General features: G+C 39.2%; 1 protein-coding gene across 7 annotated transcripts in view; it reads left to right on the top strand.

The window, feature by feature from the left end:
* Nucleotides 1-21,047, top strand: part of tbl1xr1a (tbl1x receptor 1a) — a 54,976-nt gene that overhangs the window by 21,082 nt on the left and 12,847 nt on the right. For 3 of the 7 annotated variants that reach the window (XM_047807132.1, XM_047807137.1, XM_027169675.2), the window contains exons 2-3: nt 2,890-2,955; nt 16,548-16,613. The gene's annotated coding sequence lies outside the window, so the exon portion shown is untranslated. Of the gene's footprint in view, nt 1-2,889; nt 2,956-16,547; nt 16,614-16,851; nt 17,046-21,047 lie in introns of all 7 variants that reach the window. The other 4 variants (XM_047807141.1, XM_047807149.1, XM_047807145.1 and 1 more) reach the window with 3 other exon arrangements.

The following is a 21,047-nucleotide window of genomic DNA, read 5'->3' as shown; positions in this document are numbered from 1 at the left end:
AGTTAATTTATTAACGAAGGCATGATTTTATTTGTGTGAATATGAACGTGGGAAAATGAATCCACAACTTCTGACCAATCGGATTTGAGAATTCAGGACAATTTATATGTAGTTCTCAACACGATCACTTAATGTTGCTCTTATGTAAACACAAGCCTCTGTGCTTACACCTGATCAATGTGGCAGGTGGTGTGATGGGACAGCTCACTAAATGAAAATGCTTTTCACAGGAACAGCACATTTACCGTTCCTGAGAGCATTATGTGATCTTTTTAAAGAGAAACACTATAATCACTTTAAATCAATGCAAAAGAATACCTTTCATCTGTCAGCATTGATTATCCATCACTTGAACGGCCCATTTCTGCAATTTCTCCCTGAAGGCTGTAATGTCTACAGCTTTATTTTTTCACTGATGTACACTATAGTTACAGTTCCACTCATTTGAACCTTTCCAGGGCTAAAATTTGCCATTCCTGCTGCTCTCGGATGACCGAGTTAAACCATCTCATTCTGCATCTGACTGAGCTGTTAAAAGGGTGTGAGTCGAGGTCCAGTAAAGGCTAGACTGTTTGCTGAAAGTGGCTTTGGTGTGGGAAGAATATGCTGCAACCTAGGATAGCCTGAAACCAAAGATGAAGTGTGTGTGTGTGTGTGTGTGTGTGTGTGTGTGTGTGTGTGTGTGTGTGTGTGTGTGTGTGTGTGTGTGTGTGTGTGTGTGTGTGTGTGTGTGTGTGTGTGTGTGTGTGTGTGTGTGTGTGTGTGTGTGAGCGCGAGAGAGAGATATGTTCTGTCTTATGTACTGTAGTTTTCATGTTGTAGGAGTGTTTTATTGCTGAGCTGTGAGCGGCTCTTTCAGCACAGGTTCAAAGCTGGACCTGTCAATCCAGCGACGCGTGCTGAAAAAAATGTTCAATGCTAAATACTGTTTTTTGTGTGAACTTAGCAGCATGATATTTTCTTTCCAGACAGTGAGTTTTTACACTGGAATCTGGAAGATAGTGTGGAGTTTTGTAGACAACTCAGCACCTCTCCAATTACCAAATTAAGTTCCTTTTCTCTCTTCTGTTAGAATTTCTGCCTGGTTAATCATGTGTGGAATTGAAACGTCCCGATGGTGTACGACTCCTGTAGTAGTGACATAGTTGTGCATTCCTTCACTGCTGCAGCAGTTTAGTTTAATAATTTAAATAGAACAGCAGAAACAGCAGTAGATATGAAGCACAATAGCTCAAAACCTCAAATCTAATCAGCTTGTCCAAACTGAACTTGTTTTCAGCAGACTTTGTCCTAATCAATGGGGCTCGCATGACCATGCGTATCCTGGCCGAGGGTGCAACTAGTCGTTATCAGGTGGTGACTCACGAGCAGTAAAATGCTGCACAATATTCAAATCAGCGATTATGAATCTACACTGCTCATATCTACACCGCTCACTGCTGCAATTTCTGCCCTACAGTCAGACTAAGCACGAGAGACAGTGGCTTTGCTTTCGTCATTGGCCGAGACTCGCACATGATCTGATATGATTACGAAATTTAAAACAATTTGACATTTGATGAGACAACTGAAAATGCTATGATACTAGTTGATTCATAAGGCAGTGATTTCGGTATTTTATAATGCCTCTGAATATTTTTAGCCTTAGATTAATACAATGACCAACTTTTTTTTTCAGAATAATAGGGAAGTTTTAAAAAAGTATCAGTTATGGGCAAATCTTAAACTGTCCATTTTTAATAATAATTAATTTAGGATTGCTTCCTTGATTAATTTCATTCATTTACTTTTTTAATCGATGCATCTGTGTAGATAATCAAATTTTGCCTGTAATTCCCAGTGTTAACTCCCCTGGCTAGAGGTGATTAAAAAAGGTGGAATATTCAAAATTCTGGGCACTTATTCATGAACGCACTAGGCACTTTAGTGCTCAGCTGTTGTCGTATCCCAAGTAGGGTGCAAAGAAAGCAAAACAGGATGTCGTTTGTGAATTGGACCTTGAATATGGCGCGTTTTAGTTCGATCAGTGAGGATATATATAATACTATTAAAAATGAATATCACTTCCAGTCCAAGTAAAATGCATCGTTTACTTCTAACTTTCGACACCACCTTCCACTTCTATAAGACTGAACTAGACAGCAGTAAGAAAACTTCTCTGCGGATGAATAAATATGGAACCTGACGGATAAATTTTCTGTTCGAAACTGCACATCACATTTACCCGATGACAGTTTTCTGAAAAGCATGAGAAATTTTAGTATACATTACCCTAGACAGCTACTGAAGTATGTTAGGCATGTTAGAGGAGCAACTGTAGATATTAATCATGCTGCCACTGTAAGAGGTTGCTGGCGTTATGAGACAGCTTTTGTCTTCTCTCCCATGTAATAACAATCACGTTAGATCGAGCTCATGTTCTCACTAAAATTGGTTTAGTGCTCTTCTATTATAATTGCTAATGTGTAGATTTAATTTATTTGATCATGTTTGCATGATTTGCTTATACTATTTATATATAAGCACAAATCAGTGAACGTGACGTGACATACAGCTAAGTACGGTGACCCATACTCAGAATTCGTTCTCTGCATTGAACCCATCCAAAAGTGGGCACACAGCAGTGAACACACACACACCGTGAATACACACCCGGAGCAGTGGGCAGCCATTTATGCTGGAGCAGTTGGGGGGTTCGGTGCCTTGCTCAAGGGCACCTCAGTTGAACCCACAACCTTAGGGTTACGAGTCAGACTCTCTAACCATTAGGCCACGACTTCCCCAGTAGTAGCATCAGTATCGGGTGTAGATTTTTTTTTTTTTGTAGTGCATTGTAATGCCAAAGTCTGTGGATATGCATTTGATGGGGCTTTTTTTTTTTACTTCTAGACTGAAGAGACTCCATGCAGAAGGCTGAGGTTGAAGCCTGACATCCTGACGAGACTTGATCACATGGTAAGCCCAGATAAGCACAGCCTCTGATGACACAGCCGTGTGTGTGTGTTTGGGGTCAGTATTAAGCCTCCAGCAGTCATAAAGGAGCCTAGAGGCCAACACTAAACCATGAGGAACAGCAGCAGCACACCTACATAACTGGACTGTGAAATCTAAAAAAAGATTAGCTGTGTGTTTCAGTAACCGTTATTTGCTGCATTGCTGTTATCTCTCTCTCTCTCTCTCTCTCTCTCTCTCTCTCTCTCTTTTCTTTATATCAGATATCAGTTCAGGGTTGTTGTCATAGTAACAGTGCTTTACAGTGCGGATTACAGCTTGGTGTGTGCTACAGTAGATGATGTGAAAACTAGTGCTCTGTTGTGCATCAGATGTCTTACAAGCTTAAATATGGTAATTGTGGCTGTCTGGCCCAAGAACCAGGACATTCTGCACTGTATTATTTGGGAAGCGCTCACAAAGAGTGTGATGGTGTTAAACTGAGCATTTAGATAATTCTGTACGATCAAATATCAGTAATTTGATATTACTTTACTAGAATGAACAAAGAGTAGTATTAAAAAGTATACATAACTATTATTAAAGGAAGTGGTTGTATTAAAAGGGAAATGCAATTATTTAGAGATATTTTGGACATCTTGATCAAAAAGAGAGTTTACGGCTTGTTATTGGTAATTTCATCACAGAACTGTCAAAGACTAAGGACTTGTTTGAGGACACTTCATGGTTTAGCATCTTTTTTTCTTTCTTTCTTCAATTTAGCAACCTTCCTTCTCCCCAGAGTATGAATGCTGGATGAGTGCTTGTGTAAATCTGGAATGATTTACAGTTGCATAGATGTGTTAATCTCCGGAAAGCCCCGCCCCCTTCTCCTATCTCACATCATATCACTTGCTTTTCTTGCTGTGAAAGTATGCTGACCATGCATGCTGACCACACAACATTGTATATGCATGGTCAAATCTACAAACTGTATTTATTTATTAGAGGTAATGATGACTAGAATGTAGATGCACTGATCCCATACACACTATGAACACCAGACTAATAATAACCAGTGATGATGGTGGATTTCAGCTCTAATAATAAATGACAGAAGTTGGAAAGATTTTTTTTTTATCAGAAACATTTACACAACTAGATACTTTGCTCTCTTTTTTTTTCTTTCTTTTTCTTCATTTATTAGGATCAAATTTGTTTTGTATTATATTTACAATGGATTTTGTCTGAACTCTTTTAAAACTCTTTAATAACTGGAACACTTCACAGTTGAAGCTTAATCATTTTTCAAGAAAACCAGGCCGAAAACTGTCTCAGATGGGTATCGCTATGAGCTGCTACTCGTTTCAATTTGGTATCAGAAAAGTAAAATGGTATTATCGGGGCCTCTATTAGAAGTAATTAACATCGCTGTTTGTTTCCTGCTCTGACTCACTCAGCACACACGCATTCAAAAACATTTCAGCACCCGAACAACAGTGTTAATGTTTACATTGAGCAAATGTTTCACTGTTTATACAAATGACAGGTGATTTATAAAAGGGTCTATATTTAAAAAGTGTTGTATTTATACGCTGTTCACTGTGTTTGTACTTTCACCGTATCCCTCCCTGTGAAGCGTCTCTGTATGTTTCAGTCTCTGGCTTTAAAGGTTTCAAAAGTCATGCTTCACTGTGACATGTGCCTCTTCTGTCTTATGTGTCATTTAAGACCATTTCGGTCTGCAGACAGTCTGCAGCATGTTCACAATGATCGGTGAGGCATTTTATAGTGTGAACAGTAAGAATGGAAACCAGCAAGAGGCAATAAGAATGCAATAGGAGCTTCTCAGGGGATTATTTAGTAAGAACTAGAAGTATATTTCACAAGTAGTGCAGATTCCCCCCCCCCCCCAAAAAAAAACAAAAACAAAAAACAAACAAAACAACAACATTGGTTTCAAAATGATCAGCACCCTTACAATTATTACTTTGTTGTACCTACCTTGAAGAGATTAGTGTGATCTGATGCTAAAGGATATAAAATGTCACCTTTGTTTGTACAGAATGATCACTCCCTGAACTGATCAGGCTGCCTCATGGGACCTCTCTGTATCTGATGTAACGTACGTGTGTGTGTGTGTGTGTGTGTGTGTGTGTGTGTGTGAGTGATTTCTCCTGAGGAAGTAGAGCTGTCTAGAGCAAGTGCAGTGGTGGTTGGTAACGAACACCTCACTGTACAGTGATACTGGTGGGGGAAGGGAACGACACAATGCAGTCTGTCTTCACACAGTACAGAGATGTAACGATTAGATTGCACACAAGCTCATTACAAATAGCAGTTAGGCGCTAACCAAAAACAAACAGGCACACCAACCTATTACTGGACTTTATTTGATTGTTTGACCCTAATTAATTAAGTTTAAATTTCAGAATGAATATATCAGTCTTGTACTGATGGTTTATTTTTTTATTTTGAAGGGTCAGTCTTCACTCGCACAATTTTTCCTCTCCAGCACAATGCTGAGAATGTCATGCATATACAGGCTTCACTTCACTATCACACACACCAGAACTTCACTTTCTCACACACAACACTTTGTAGAGTTTACACCGAATGGTGCAAATCTAAAAATCATTGAAAACATTGAATGAGAGACAGCTCTATGGGTGGAAAACACCTTTTTGATGATGGAGGTCTGAGACCATTGATTTAAGCTGCCAGAAAGGACGTGATTGCTTAAATAATCGCTCTTTATAGCCGTGGTGAGCAGAGAAGGATCATAGCATGCACAAAACCATCGACCCTTGAGGTGGACGATAGAAAACTACAGTGTGTTCCACTCCTGTCAACCAAAACCAAGAAGCTGAGGCTATCATGGAGCAGGCTTCAACTGAACTGGGCAAAGATTTAAAAAACAAAATCACCTGGTCTTTTTCTTGCCTTCAGCTATACAGTTCGGTTGAGTCTGTGCCTATGATAGCCTCCGATTCTTGTTCTTGGCTGACAGGAGTGGAACCTTCCTCGAGGTTTGACATGTTATGCGTTCTGAAACGCTTTTCCGCTAACCATAGAAAAAAGTGCTTATTTGAATTACTATAGACTTCCTGTCAGCTTAGACCAGTGAGGTCATTCCCCGTTGAGCTTCAGCCCGCAGACTGACAGGATGTTTTTCGCACCATTCTGTGTAAACTCTAGACACAGTTGTGTGTGACAATCACAGAAGATCAGCAGTTTCTAAAATACTCAGTGCAACACATCTGGCACTTTTGATCTATATCGGCACAAACTTACGTGCTGCTTTCACACGATTGGAAGACTGCATAAATGAGCAGATGTTTCTATTAAAGTGATCGATGAGTGTATGAGTATTAGGGATGTTTTTTGTTCAAAAATCATGTGTGAATGAATTTCAGATGACACGCAAGTCGAAATTGTTCGAATATGTTTAGCACCCAACCTTTTCAGTATTTTTGCTCAGTCTTAAGGTGAGCCTGAATATTTGACAGACTTTTTTTTAAAAACAGCCGCTTATTTGACTGTACCTTTGCCATCTATTGTGTAGAACCCAAAATACTTCCATTCAACGCTTTATAGGTGTTTTTAGGGTCGTATTTGTCCGCTCTAGGCAGATCCTCTGCTTGCTGTTGCCTTCCATTTTCGTGTCATTAGCTTACTTTACTGGTAGGCCAAGGGGACTTTCAAAATTTTAAGGGAGCTTACTGCTGGATCACATGCTAATCAACAACATTTAACAGCTGCCTAATGCGCCAAGTCTGCACATTAATATTATATAGTATGAATATGAATTTTTCAGGTCATGTTTCAAAGATAGAGTAAAAAGCGACAGGCTTATCGAGTGTGTACATACTGTAGTGAATCTATGGGGCAGTTTTTTATTCCGGGCCTAGTACTGAAGATGCTTCAGCACACTACTGTAGTACAAAGTCTCCTTAGAAAATTGGCTCAGAGAGAGCAGTTTTAGATTCCCACATAGAACTCTAAATCACTGTGGCTCCACATGTTGTTGGACAATGTTAAACACGTGTTTGTCATCGTAACTCCCCCACTTGAACGTTGTAGAAGCGATTCTTCAGGCATGTACAAAACAAATTGTGTTTATGTCCAGTCTGAAAACACAAGACAAATTTGAAAGCCTTTCATTAACTGCACGGCTTTGAAAGAAAAAGATCTGCCCCTTCTGTGGCCTTTACTATATTAAGAACTACCAAATAGCCTGCACCTTTTGATCGTGGCAAATCATTAAAAAAAAAAAAAACTTAGGTACTGTGGCAGGAGACCATTCAATGCTTTATAGGTCAGTAATAGTATTTTATAATCAATGTGAAATTTGTTTGGGAGCCAATGCAGTGTAAATAAAAAAAGGAGTGATGTATTCATATCTTTTCATTTTAGTTAGGACTCTAGCTAGCTAATCCAACAAGGTAACAAATGCATGAACTAGTGTTTCTTCATCATGTAGTGACATCATATTTCTTATCTTAGCAATATTTCTTAGATGTAAGAAGGCTACCCTTGTGGTACTATTTTGCTTTTTATTATTCATGCTTCAAATGAGAGACTGGAGTCAGGCCATCCTTAAAAATATTTTGGTTTGCAGTAACAGTAAAAAAGAAAAAAACAAAAAAGGGTCGGTATGTAGGTCTATTTTTTTTTTTCTTTTTTCAAGTTTCAATGTAAAAAAAAAAAAAAAAAAAAAGTACAATTTTGGTGATGGTGATTACGCAGGTATGCTAAACAAATTAGCATATCGTGGTGTCACTGACCGGGTCTTCAACCCGTGCCTTCGGGCGCATCATTGCAAACCGTATTTTGATGCTGGGCACAGTTTTTCCAGAACTTTGTGCCAAGTTAAAGCGGTGTCGAGCTGTTTTAATGGATTTTTTAAATGTATTATGGTTGTCCGAACCCGTATGACTTTAAAAGGTGACCGTGAACATTTTGTTTACTGTAGCCGCAGCACGAACCGTTGACTCTGACAGTGAACGAGAGTATGAGATGAAGCGAACGCACAGGCCAATGTGTGACATCCGTTAACCAATAGTGTAAACATCGATGACGTCACGGGTTTTTATTTAAAAGAAAGAACCTAGCCTTCGTTTGTATGTAGGCCTAGGCAATTTATATATTTACAATACGTTCTGAAATATAATTAATAATATTTTATTGCTTTTGTATTAGTTGTTTGAAGAGTAAAAAAAAAAGAGGTCGGTCTTAACGCAAATAAAGCAAAAATAAAAATAAAATTGAGTCGGTCCTAATTTGACCGGGTTGGTCGGGTTACGACAAACAAGAATATTATTAAGGATGGCCTCAGTAATCACACCAAGGTATTTTACTGCTGCACATGATGAAACGAAGTTCCTCATGAATCAGAAAGCTTACTTCTGGCTACATGTGTTCATACTACAAGCACTTCTGTCTTGTCAGAGTTACACAGATAAACCAATCTACTTTTATTGTGCTCTGTCTGTGGCTACTAGTCTACATTGTCTAACTTTTTAGTTCAAATTAAGACTGAAAATAGATCTGTGGAACAAACCCATAAAGCCCCAATGAAGTTTGAAGGTACAGGTACTTTTTAGTTTGTTCAGATCGAGCACTTTAAACATGTTTTCTCTTGATTTAGAGTCTTCTAGAGTTTGTTTGGAAACATACCTTGCTCAGAGTTCGGGTAATTGTTTACTTTAGGTTGCTGAACAATGAATGAAAGGGTTTTTGAGGACATATTCCATCCTACACACCACTCAGTCAGTTATTTTGCTTTTTATGTCCTGTGATTATGTGCACTGTAGTACTCAAACACAAACAATATGTGTTCCTTGTATGGCAAAATCTCTCTCTGGTTCATAGTAAATGGATTAGTAGGTGTCAAAGTGTCTTTTTTTTTAAGCAGCATGTTAAGTATTATTATTATTATTATTATTATTATTATTATTATTATTATTATTATTATTAGGTTATGTATATGGGGTGGTAATATTTGTGTGTCTCAATTGTTACATTCGCAAAGATCAAAACTGAAAAGCATTTCATTGGTCTGACAACACCACCAGCTTTAGAATGACAGGAATATAGTTTTTAAGAGGACTGAAGAAGTCTGGACTCATCGACTTGTGTGCTACTTTTTTGCAGGAACTCATTAACTAATATGGACTTGGTGACCCTTATATCGACTTTTGGTAGAACTGAATTATCATGCTTTATCTGCTTTATTAATCAGATCAATCCTGATAGATTTGTTTGAGGGTTTTTGTCATCAGGCTTCAGAGAGACTCTGAATGTGTTTGTGTTTGTACCATTTGGATTTTCACCTCCTTGTTCATACTGTTCTTGAATGAAGTGGTCTTTGGTTGTAACTCAGAAAATCCTCAAGCTGCAAAATTATTTTTTAAATTTTTTTCCTAGGATTCCAAAGTATAATTATGTTAAAGTTATTAAATGGCATCTTGAAATTTGTCAAATGTCTTTGACCTGTATTTGCAAACTACTGCTGTTTTTCATCTCTATCATTTGCTGAACTCAAAAGAGGTCGAGTTCAGCGTTTATGAGAAGACTTTGTGTGAAGAAGCCACTCGCTTGTTATTTACCACTTCAGAAGTAAATATTTTCTGCCTACATAATGTTGCTGTTTCTCAGTACAACAGACAGCATTGAAATTGTGTGTGTTTGTCGGGGTGTGTGTGTGTCTGTCGGGGTGTGTGTGTGTCTGTCGGGGTGTGTGTGTGTCTGTCGGGGTGTGTGTGTGTCTGTCGGGGTGTGTGTGTGTCTGTCGGGGTGTGTGTGTGTCTGTCGGGGTGTGTGTGTGTCGGTCGGGGTGTGTGTGTGTCGGTCGGGGTGTGTGTCGGTCGGTCGGGGTGTGTGTCGGTCGGTCGGGGTGTGTGTCGGTCGGTCGGGGTGTGTGTCGGTCGGTCGGGGTGTGTGTCGGTCGGTCGGGGTGTGTGTGTGTGTGTCGGTCGGGGTGTGTGTGTGTGTGTGTGTCTGTCGGGGTGTGTGTGTGTGTGTGTGTGTGTGTGTGTGTGTGTGTGTGTGTGTGTGTGTGTGTGTGTGTGTCTGTCGGGGTGTGTGTGTGTGTGTGTGTGTGTGTGTGTGTCTGTCGGGGTGTGTGTGTGTGTGTGTCTGTCGGGGTGTGTGTGTGTGTGTCTGTCGGGGTGTGTGTGTGTGTGTCTGTCGGGGTGTGTGTGTGTGTCTGTCGGGGTGTGTGTGTGTGTCTGTCGGGGTGTGTGTGTGTGTCTGTCGGTGTGGGTGTGTGTGTCTGTCGGTGTGGGTGTGTGTGTCTGTCGGTGTGGGTGTGTGTGTCTGTCGGTGTGGGTGTGTGTGTCTGTCGGTGTGTCTGTCGGTGTGGGTGTGTGTGTGTCTGTCGGTGTGTGTGTGTGTGTGTGTGTGTGTGTGTGTCTGTCGGTGTGTGTGTGTGTGTGTCTGTCGGTGTGTCGGTGTGTGTCTGTCGGTGTGTCGGTGTGTGTCTGTCGGTGTGTCGGTGTGTGTCTGTCGGTGTGTCGGTGTGTGTCTGTCGGTGTGTGTGTGTGTGTGTCTGTCGGTGTGTGTGTGTGTGTGTGTGTCTGTCGGTGTGTGTGTGTGTGTGTGTGTGTGTCTGTCGGTGTGTGTGTGTGTGTGTGTGTCTGTCGGTGTGTGTGTGTCTGTGTGTCTGTCGGAGTCTGTGTGTCTGTCGGTGTGTGTGTGTCTGTGTGTCTGTCGGTGTGTGTGTGTGTGTGTGTGTGTGTGTGTGTCTGTCGGTGTGTGTGTGTGTCTGTCGGTGTGTGTGTGTGTCTGTCGGTGTGTGTGTGTGTGTGTCTGTCGGTGTGTGTGTGTGTGTGTGTGTCTGTCGGTGTGTGTGTGTGTGTGTGTGTGTGTCTGTCGGTGTGTGTGTGTGTGTGTGTGTGTCTGTCGGTGTGTGTGTGTCTGTGTGTCTGTCGGAGTCTGTGTGTCTGTCGGTGTGTGTGTGTCTGTGTGTCTGTCGGTGTGTGTGTGTGTGTGTGTGTGTTACTAACTCATTTGAGGAAAATGTGTTTTTCCCCAGATTGGTACGGTCATTGTTGCCTTTATATAATTCAGATAAAAATAATAAAAACTGCAGGTTTAAAAAAGCTAAAACGAGCTTGTCAATAGTTATTAGCTGCTGTAATGAAGACAAGACTGTTAAATTTAATTAATTACTACAATGTCTGAACATTTATTATGAATTAATTCTATACCATGCCATCATGACAATGAAACAAATTCATAATTTTCATTGAATTTTGTGCTCATTCATCATAGTATGGGGAGGACTGAGCCCTTTGAAAACACTGATGTATGATGTGTTTTGTTTCGAGATGTTGAAACACACTTGTTTTCTGTGTTTGGTTTTTTCTTGTCATGATGGACTCCAGTGTTTGTGCACTATAGCAAGGAGTGCAAGTAAGTGTGTTTTAAGCTTATTGTTGTCACCCAGTTGGTGTTGATGGGACGCTTTCTTTTATCTTTTCACTCTTTGCATTAATGCCGTGTCGAAACGAATGACATCATAATGGACCTGAAGGTTAAGGGTTACACACACACGGTGCTCACACAGTGCGCTATATATATATATATATATATATATATATATATATATATATATATATATGTCATTTTCATGTTTTGCTGTGAACAGAGAGCTTGAATATGATGGTGTGTCTAACACAACTCAGTTTCTTAGTTTTGATATGGACTAAGTCTCGCAAATATATTTTAAATAACCAATCTGCTGTCTAGCTGCACTGCTGTAATCCGTGTGTTTCTTAAGCTTGTGTGATGTCGATTTTTACCGGCTCCTGATTTATCATTAAAGATTGTGATTCCAGACCTGCTAAAAGAAAAGACAAGAAAGCAAACATTTCCACCATTGTTAAACAATGATGGGAGGGAATAGTGATTATGCCAGCTGTGCCATCTAGAACTCCTTCCTTTCACAGCGATCACAAAACCACTGATGCATGACGGAGTTTTTGGTGATTCTGCAGTAATTTGTAGAAAACGATGCGAACAACTTGTTGAAACAGATAAAATATTTCAGGGAATAAGATTCTTTTTAATGAACTCAAAACTTTCTCTTTATTGTGGTAGAAAGCATGTGTATAAGAAACGGGGGCGTAGCTGTAAAAAGGTATACGAGTTAAAACACCCTTTGCAAAATTTGTCACCTCAGAGCTGTTTCATTGGAAGAAAGTAGTTTATTTTTTAAGGACGTTACGTTGCTTAGCTCCTCTGTAAAATGTAATGTAATCAGAGTAAATGTCACTGGATATCATGGCAGTGTAGAGCAGGTTAAGTCATATATCACTTGTGTTTGCTTTCATATGTCAAAAGCAGCAAATTTGAGGACAGTTGCAAAAGATGTCATTACTGAACCTAAACTCCTTAATATGAACATCCAGGTGTTTCTTGTCCCAATAAATCAACTGTAGATGCTTCTGGCTATTGTATCTGATGGAGTTTAGGTAGTTACTTAGTGACATCATTTATCATAAATGCCAGGTCACACTGGAAGGTGTATTCCCCCCATTTAAAGCTTTGTCTCACTGACCTTTTTTAGAACCAGATGCACTTTTATTTTAACCACAGCAAGTGTGTGATTATAGAACTCATGCGTGTAAAAATATGAGCCCATCTGTCCTGCTGCAATATTTTAAATTGATGTTTTTCTTTCCCCCCATGTAAAGTCTAAACTAAAAACACACACGCACACACTCTCACACCTCAGCATGCAGTGTTACAAATGAGTCCACAATTCACTAAAGAGATTAGTTCACTGCTAAAAATACATAGATGGGGTAATTTTTTTTAACTATGTCCGTTGTTGCTTTTGCCGTATAATCGTTGGTGTGAAAATCGCGGAGCCAAAACATGTCGTCTATTCAGCAGGTGCAGCTTCACAAAGAAGCCTCAGAGAGGCAGAGAGACTCTTTGGGAGCTGCTCATATGAAGGAAGTGGCTTTTATCCCAACATATCTCTCTACAGGCGCCTCTGCCCAAGACAAGAGACTATTGAGCCCAAACGCTGTGGTCGTTCACTCACTCAGCCATTTCGCTTTAGGTGTTTTTCTTTTCTGAGGAAACCACACCATTCATTTTCCTGTGGGTCTGTGTGTGTGTGTGTGGTGTGAGGGTGGGGGGTGGAAGGGTTATTTCAGTACATAATAACAGTGGAGCTTAGTTGTAATAGTCAAATATTTGATCATTTGTAGTATCATAAGAATGTATTAGTAGTTTGTTATTCATTAAAAAAAATCGACAAATCAGCAAGAGTAGATTATAAATGGAAACGGCTGTATACATTTTTGTTTGTTTTTGTTCTTTCAATAATAGAATGTAGAACAGGTTTGAGAGGAACATCTCCATATTTATCTTTTTATTCTACTGACTTTCTCCTAAAGGACAAGTCTAATTCTGTTACATTGACATTTAAATTACAAATAGTTGACTTTGCTTTGAACAAAGACACAGGAAACTTGGGGTTTGTGGATTTAAATGGATCTTTCTCTATAACTCCATCGAAAGTGAACTGTGAATGGATCAATGGATGGATTAACTGGAATCTGCTTCATATTTTAATACAATATTGACAAAATATGAAGCAATAACGTCAGTCTTATATTTCACTCGGCATACAGCTTTCTCATGTTTTATTTCAAATATTCGTACATGGACCATGTGCCATTGTTTTTTGTATTGTACTAATTTGTAGTATTTCCTCTGTTGTGTTGCGGGTATGGATGGAAAGAATAGAGCACGGCTCACAATCCTGTTTTCTATTGTCACCCGTTTTAAGGGTCTTGAATTTACATTATTCACACAAACCTTTCTGCATCAAGAATGCCATACATTGCAAAGGAATTCAGCCAAACTTTTGTCTGTGTTACTGCTGGAGCAGAAACATTTTGTGCACAGAGCTATGACGCAGTACTCGGAGCGCTGCTGCTGCTCACGCAAACATCTATAGGCTCGGGCAGTCTGACACTTTAGCACACATGATAGGAAAATCCAGGTTGATAACTTTCCATAGCAGTGGAGCCCCAGAGATTGATTGATATTTTATTTATTTATTTTTGAAAGAACATTGACCATCTAGAAGCGAAATGTAGTTGGTGGTATGATGGTAGATTGTGTAACAGGAGTAATGTCCCTGCTTTTCTCTTTGGTTTATTTGACCGTATGTGTGGAAATGGCAACATTATTTATCATGATAATATTCAGTGTGAAGGCTGCCTTTATCAGTCCCCAATGTCAGGGTAGAAAAGTGTCAAAGAAATTCTTAATGGCTGTTTATCTGGACAGTTTAATGTGAAACAGGCCGGTCTCTTGGATTTTATCTGAACATCTTGCTACACAATGGACTAAAGCAGATGATGTTAGTATTGGCAAAGCTGGGTGATGCAGTATGGCTCTGTGTCACGGATTGTCTGTGAGGTGACAGATTATATCAGATAATGCCCAAATGTATGTAAAAACCAACGAAAGGCAATGAATGCTGTGTGACGTTCACTCAGTACCGATATTCATCCTTACCTTACCGCCATGCAAGGTGTAAAACCATGTAGGCTCTGTTTGTTGTTCATGGCCGAATGTACCCCAGCTTGCCTTTTAAAGGTCTTTTAGTTTTTTCCCGCCACATAAGATAAATTCATGCAGCTCCTAAAAATGAGCTAACTAGTGCAGGAGTTTCAGAAGGTGCTTTCGCATCTACTAGTCAAACTCGAGCAAAATTGATACTTTTGTGTTGAACCAAAAAGCAAACGGGCCATTACATCAGGACTGTATTTCTGTATAGCATTTTCAGTGATTTAAAGGCAAACTCTTTGTGTTCAGAAGTCACAAAAACTTTTCCTTTTTTATTTTATTTTTAATTTTTATTGTATTTGTCCAGTTTACATTTCTGTAGGACTGCAGCTTAATTTATTGGCCTTGGTTGAGCCCACAAACCAAAATGCACTACATTATTTGTTCACTTTCTGCATTTGAATCTGATCACTTTTTCATGGCAATGTGAATCTCATTCAAATTAGCTTCAAAGCAGAGTGCTGTTTCTTAGAGGACACGATAGCTAGAGACAATGCACATTATTAATGTATCCATCCATAGAGACTTAAATGCACTTTTTTTGCTTTGGATAAGGACGTCTGCCTAACGCCAGAAATGTAAATGTTAATATCCAGGCGTGATGAAAAAAATATGTAACAGTGAATATCCTGGTTTTTTGTTTTTGTTTTTGTTTTTTTTTGAGAATCTGACACCTTCACATTTGTCACCAAACACAAAGCTTTTAATATTCCTCAGTGAGCAGTAGTGTGATTGATGTGTTGGCAAAACCAATACAGTAAAGGCAGAGATGTTGTATTATTATTATTATTATTAGTAGTAGTAGTAGTAATAGTACTTGTAGTATTTTTAGTCATTTATTTATTTTATTTAAGTTTATTAATTTTTTTTGTCTTGGAACAAATGCAAGGGAAAATGCACATTTAATTCCACTCTTTAAGCACTTTAGATAATCTGAGAAACATGTTAGCGAAGTGTAAATGCATCTGACTTTTCAAAGTCTTTCCTGTAGGTCATCTACCTGCCCCATGAACGCAGAATTTAGTGAAACAGCACCAATTTATGACCCGTTGTATTCATAAATGAAGAGGACAAATTTCTAAATCATAAAAATTCTACTCAAAGTTGGTGTTTGACTTTAACGAGCTTATTTGCATGTTAATGAGAATTTATAGCAATTAGATTTCAGTTTCAGGCCAACTGGAGTCTACAGTTATAAATGCACATGGTGAAAATGCTTTAATGCGTATATGGATTTTGTACTGATATGACCAGGTGTAAATGAGGTTGTATGGGAAAATGTTTTCTTTCCCAACATTCCCAGCCATTCAGTTCTATGTTTTTTATTAGAGGATCTGTGAAAAAGAGTAAGAATAATTAGTAGCCTTTAATTTCCTGTAACAGTTGAGCGAACATAGCAGCGTGAACAGGGTGATGTAGACTAGCTCTAAATGATGACATTACGACTGATCTCACCAGCATTACATCTAAAACGGCTAAAGACCAAATTAGTATCTACCCAACCTTTTTAGCCATCATGTTGTGTACTAAAAATGATTAGTGGAGGGAAAAAAAGCTTAAATTTTCCTTCAAAAAAAGATGATAAAGTAAAAAGCCTTTGTGCTAAAGGCTTTATGTAATAGTGAAACATTTCCGCTTGTTCTGACAGCCCAATTTAGCCGTTCAGTTCCTGTGTGAGAGCTACACTATATGGAGCAACATGCTACAAATTTAATGTTTCAAATTAATCATTTATTTACATTTACAAAGCTATTATTTATTTATTTTTTATTCTCTCTCTCTCTCTCTCTCTCTCTCTCTCTCTCACACACACACACACACACACACACACACACACACACACACACACACACACACACACACACACACACACCTGCACTGCACTTGGTGTTATTACTTTTGTGTGCGTGTTTCATTCTAAAAGACTTTTTTTTGTTTAGATATTTTAGTGAATGTGGTAACCTGTATGGTCCAGATATTAACTCTCTCTCTCCCCCACTCTTTTTTGGTTGTTGCAGGTGCTGAGACACTCGGACAGGATCCTTATAAAACATTTGCATTGCGGGAAAATACTTGATACTGTGGTAAGCACAAGTTTGTTTTTTTTTGTTTTTTTTTGTCCCTCATACCATCTACCCCACCCCACCCCCATTTACCTGCCACCAGGGCAAATGTATATTTCCTTTCAAAGGTGTGAATGACTCAAAGCTGTGTGAGACTGTTTAAGGAAGTAAGAGTGTTGATTTTGGAAAAAGATGCATGAGTGTGGTCACTAACTATAGGTAAATGTTACAGTCATATATAATGTTTTTTCTGATGCAGCGGTTTAAAAAGATGCGCTTGGCGGGCTTCACGTGTCTCCCAGAATCACCATCCCCGAATCACCATAGCTGTATAATAGGGGAGAGTGATGGATGGGTGGGGATTTGCAGGTGACCAGATCTGATGAGAAAAATGGTTGAAAACTGGTCCTGATTTTAACATTGGACTACACAGCTACAAGACACCGCTCATAAGTATGCTAAAAAAATCTTCTCCCCCGAAATAAAAACATGGGCCAGTCGACATTAATACTGACAGCTGCGTATGTACGTGCTCTCTTCTCTTGATTGAGGTGAGGTGCGTCTCACCACTTGGGTTCTCTCAAGCATTCAGATTTCCTTCTGAAAGTTGCCTTCTGAGGCTTTCTAGTTTTTCCAAGACCTTTGGTTTTGACAAACCTGTGTACGAATCTGTAATGTTCTGCTGTTCAGCTAGATGATGGAATAGAACTGCACAAATCCCATCTTGGGATCCATAAGGATGTTTGGCAGGCAGGAAGAGAGGGTCACATCTCATTTTACAACGGATTCTTATAAACCGGAACTGTTAGGCCACGTTCACACTTTAAGTCTTAATGCTCAATTCAGATATTTTGCTCAGATCTGATTTTTTTGTTTGGCTGTTCACATTACCTTTTAAAACGTGGCCTATATCAGATACCAGTGTGAACGGTTTGCTGTTTCAAACTGACCCGCATGCGCAAACGAACAATAACAATGACGTCACATGCAGCACGCCGTTGCGCTAAAAAGTGGAGGAAGTATTGTATCATCTGGTGCAAGCAAACATATCATGTAATGCTATAATGTGATGTATTCAATGTAAACATTATGAGCTGATTCACGTAACCACTTTATATAACACTCTTAACACACACACGTTACCAGTCACGTTTCTGTCATGTTTCTGTCAAGCGGAAAAGTTTTTTTTTTGTTTTTTTTTTTTTGTAAAAGTCGCATCAAATCCGCCTTGGCTGTTCACACTGCGGCCACATTGGAAAAAATCAGATTTGGGTCCGATTCAGGACCACATATGGAAGTGGACCAGATCTGATTTGAAAAAATCAGATCTGGGCCAGATTTGAGTGTTCACACTACTCCTGGTCACTTGACCCCAAAAAAATCGGATTTGGGCCACTTTTACCTGCAGTGTGAACGGGGCATTATTGTGATCTGGTCGTATCATTCTTTTGAATTTAGATAGCAACTAATATGAGCTAGTGATTACAGACTGGGAAAGACTATGTTTGAATTTAGTTATTTCATTTTTGTGTGAAAGGTAAGGGGAATTCCTGGAAATGGACTAAGTTCACTTGGCTTGTCTGCAGGTAAGAAATGATAAGAGCTGACTGCTGGAGATTGAACCTAATTTATCATTGATTACTCCTTAGTACAGCAGTGAAGGCAGGGAATGATCAATTTTTATTTGCCTCCTGTCTGTCCACTCAGCATCGGTCAGTGTGGAGGGGTGTGTGTGTGTGTGTGTGTGTGTGTGTGTGTGTGTGTGTGTGTGTGTGTGTGTGTGTGTGTGTGTGTGTGTGTGTGTGTGTGTGTGTGTGTGTGTGTGTGTGTGTGTGTGTGTGTTGGGGGATGGGGGATTAGCTCATTTTACTCTCACTAGGGCAGAGTGTGTGAAGAGATCAAGTTCATCTGTGAACCACTGAACCTTTTCAAATGGGCTAGAGTGATTTATAGTAAGGTGTATAGTAAAAAAAAAACAACACGCCTCCTACAACATGCCTAATGAGTTCGTCCTACAGAGTCCATTATTTTTGCCTTTATTGTGCTGTCATGTGAGTCCCCATGACTAAGATTCTATCTGAACAAGTTGCTGTTTTACATTACATTGACTTTTGCAGCTTTGAATCCCTGTGTTCTGTGGTTTGTTCTTCAGTTTGTTGGCACTGGGAATTCACGGTTATGCCAAGACTGATCATTTGGCAACCCTCACTGCTCCTAAGGTAGAATTTGAATTAAAATACCCTCATGCGTCCATCAAGGTGAATGGAATTGCCAAGAATGAAGGCAGGGATTGATTTTTGTATAAAAATCAGAAAGAAGTTTCCATTGATATCACGGTTGTAAACATTTACTATGCACCAGGAGCATCGAGGATCAGATGAGACCTTTATGTACCCGTGAAGCAAGTTTCTTGCGTTTATAAGTAGTTCAGGACACCATTTTTAAGATGATTAGTTATTAACCAAGCAGCAGAGATTCAAAACATCAACACTGTTTCTCACATTGCTTTCAGTGCTTTTATTCCACTTCAGTTGCAAGTCTGTTTATTGAAGTAAAGATTTATGCTACATACAGACATTTGAATACAGGGGGGAAAATGTACTTAAAAATTTTATATTTACAGAAAGGAGCGCTCATAACTGAAAAGCTACTTTCTGTATTTCCGCCATGTCAAGTATCTAAGGTTCTTTGTGTAAATTTACTTTTTTTCCTTCTTCTCCTTCTGGAGTTCTTCTGAGGCTGCATTTCCCTTGATCGGTCTTCTACCTGCATTCAGGTGATAACGTGTTCCCCTGACTGAAACGGGCCCCTTTGCAACCACGCAAAAAATTCCTAAGTCAGTGCCTAGTCAAAAATTGCACACACACAATGTCCAGTTTTAGGCTCTAAAGACCAACAGACGCTTTTTGCACATCTTTAAGTCGAGCCACGATCATGTTGATGTTACCCCATTTTATGTAAAACGTTTCTTTAGTCAGTTGTCTTCAACGTGCACAGTTCAACTTTAGGTTCTTTAATTATTTTGTGATTAATGTGCCACGACACTATGTGTACACTCATATGCAGGTAATCAGCAGCAAAGCCAATCTTTTAGACCCACTGGCTTTCAGGGCAGCATATAGGCTACTTTGACAAGCCTGACAATATGGAATGAAATGGAATCCTGACAATAACATTTGTGTGAGTTTCTGAAAATGTCACGTTTGTTAACATGTCTGTGGTTGGTTGCCTACCATAAGACAAATAGACACTTCTGTAAAAGTAGAGGTGGGTGGTGGTCACATTTCATGCTTTAACTGGTTACTTGAGAGTTCTTGCTACATTTGGCCTAATTTTTACTCATCAGATTATTTCACACATGAGGTTTTGTCATTAATTACGTTTGGGGTTTATAAATTGTGACACTCCCCAAATATTTCCATAATTTTGCCTTTGTACTCCACCACAGTGGATTTGAGATGAAGTGATTGTGATATGATTGAAATGTAGATCATCACCTTAAATGTGTAGATCATCACCTTAAACCATTTAGGCCTTACAGCTCCCAATTTCACTAGTACTTCCTTTTTTCACAAAAATGATTGAACAAAGACAATTACAAATAGAATATGAGTGATAAATAAATTGAATAAATGACTTTACAGATTTGGATGTAAAGCCTTTTGTAAGCAGTAATTGCCTGATGTTTGGAACCTACGGACATTTCCACATGCTGAGTTTCCTCCCTTCCTCCAGACCTTTACTGCAGCCTCCTTCACTTGTAGCTTATTGGGTCTTTCTGGCATCAGCTTTGTGCTCAGTTCGGTTGAGGTCATGTGACTTGGTTTCATCCATCCAAAGAATCTTGTTCCAGGATTGGGCAGACTGTACAGAGAAGCCCCTAATCTGTCCTTTTTGTCCTCAAGTGTTAAAAGGGATGTGCATCAAGAGGTAAAACCTCTGTATTTACATGGACACTGAGGCGCCTCCATTCTTCGAGAGTGGAGAGTATTTTTTGACTTGGCTAGATGTTGTGAAGGGGTCTTTATTCACTAAGAAAATAATTGTGTAATTTACTTTAGTTGTTTTCTTCCAGGCCTTCCAATTCCTTCTTTATAAGAATGTACCAGATTGTTTATTTGGACAATTCTAATGAACATGAATGAAGCCATATTTTATTCTGGTCAAAGTATCAATGTAGCAACATGACTTCTGTGTAATGAAGTCAAAAATTTGTTTTCATGCCAACCCTACTGCATTTTTATTTTTTTTCCCTCTGCATTCATATCATAGAGGAAAAAAACCCGGAAGCAATATGCTTCGAAATGTTCATAAACGGAAATCCTGCTACATCAATTTCTTCACGCAAAATATAACAGCAGTCCTCTGCAGTTTAAGAGTTATGTTTGTTTTTGGCAGGATCAAAAGGGAAAACTTTGACCTCTTTGAGACCAGTAGGACATTTAAAGCGTAACC

This window comes from Tachysurus fulvidraco, chromosome 2 (genome assembly GCF_022655615.1).
Source record: "Tachysurus fulvidraco isolate hzauxx_2018 chromosome 2, HZAU_PFXX_2.0, whole genome shotgun sequence".
NCBI lineage: Eukaryota > Metazoa > Chordata > Actinopteri > Siluriformes > Bagridae > Tachysurus > Tachysurus fulvidraco.
The sequence above is the reverse complement of the archived record's forward strand: the minus strand, read 5'-3'. Positions and strand labels throughout refer to the sequence as shown.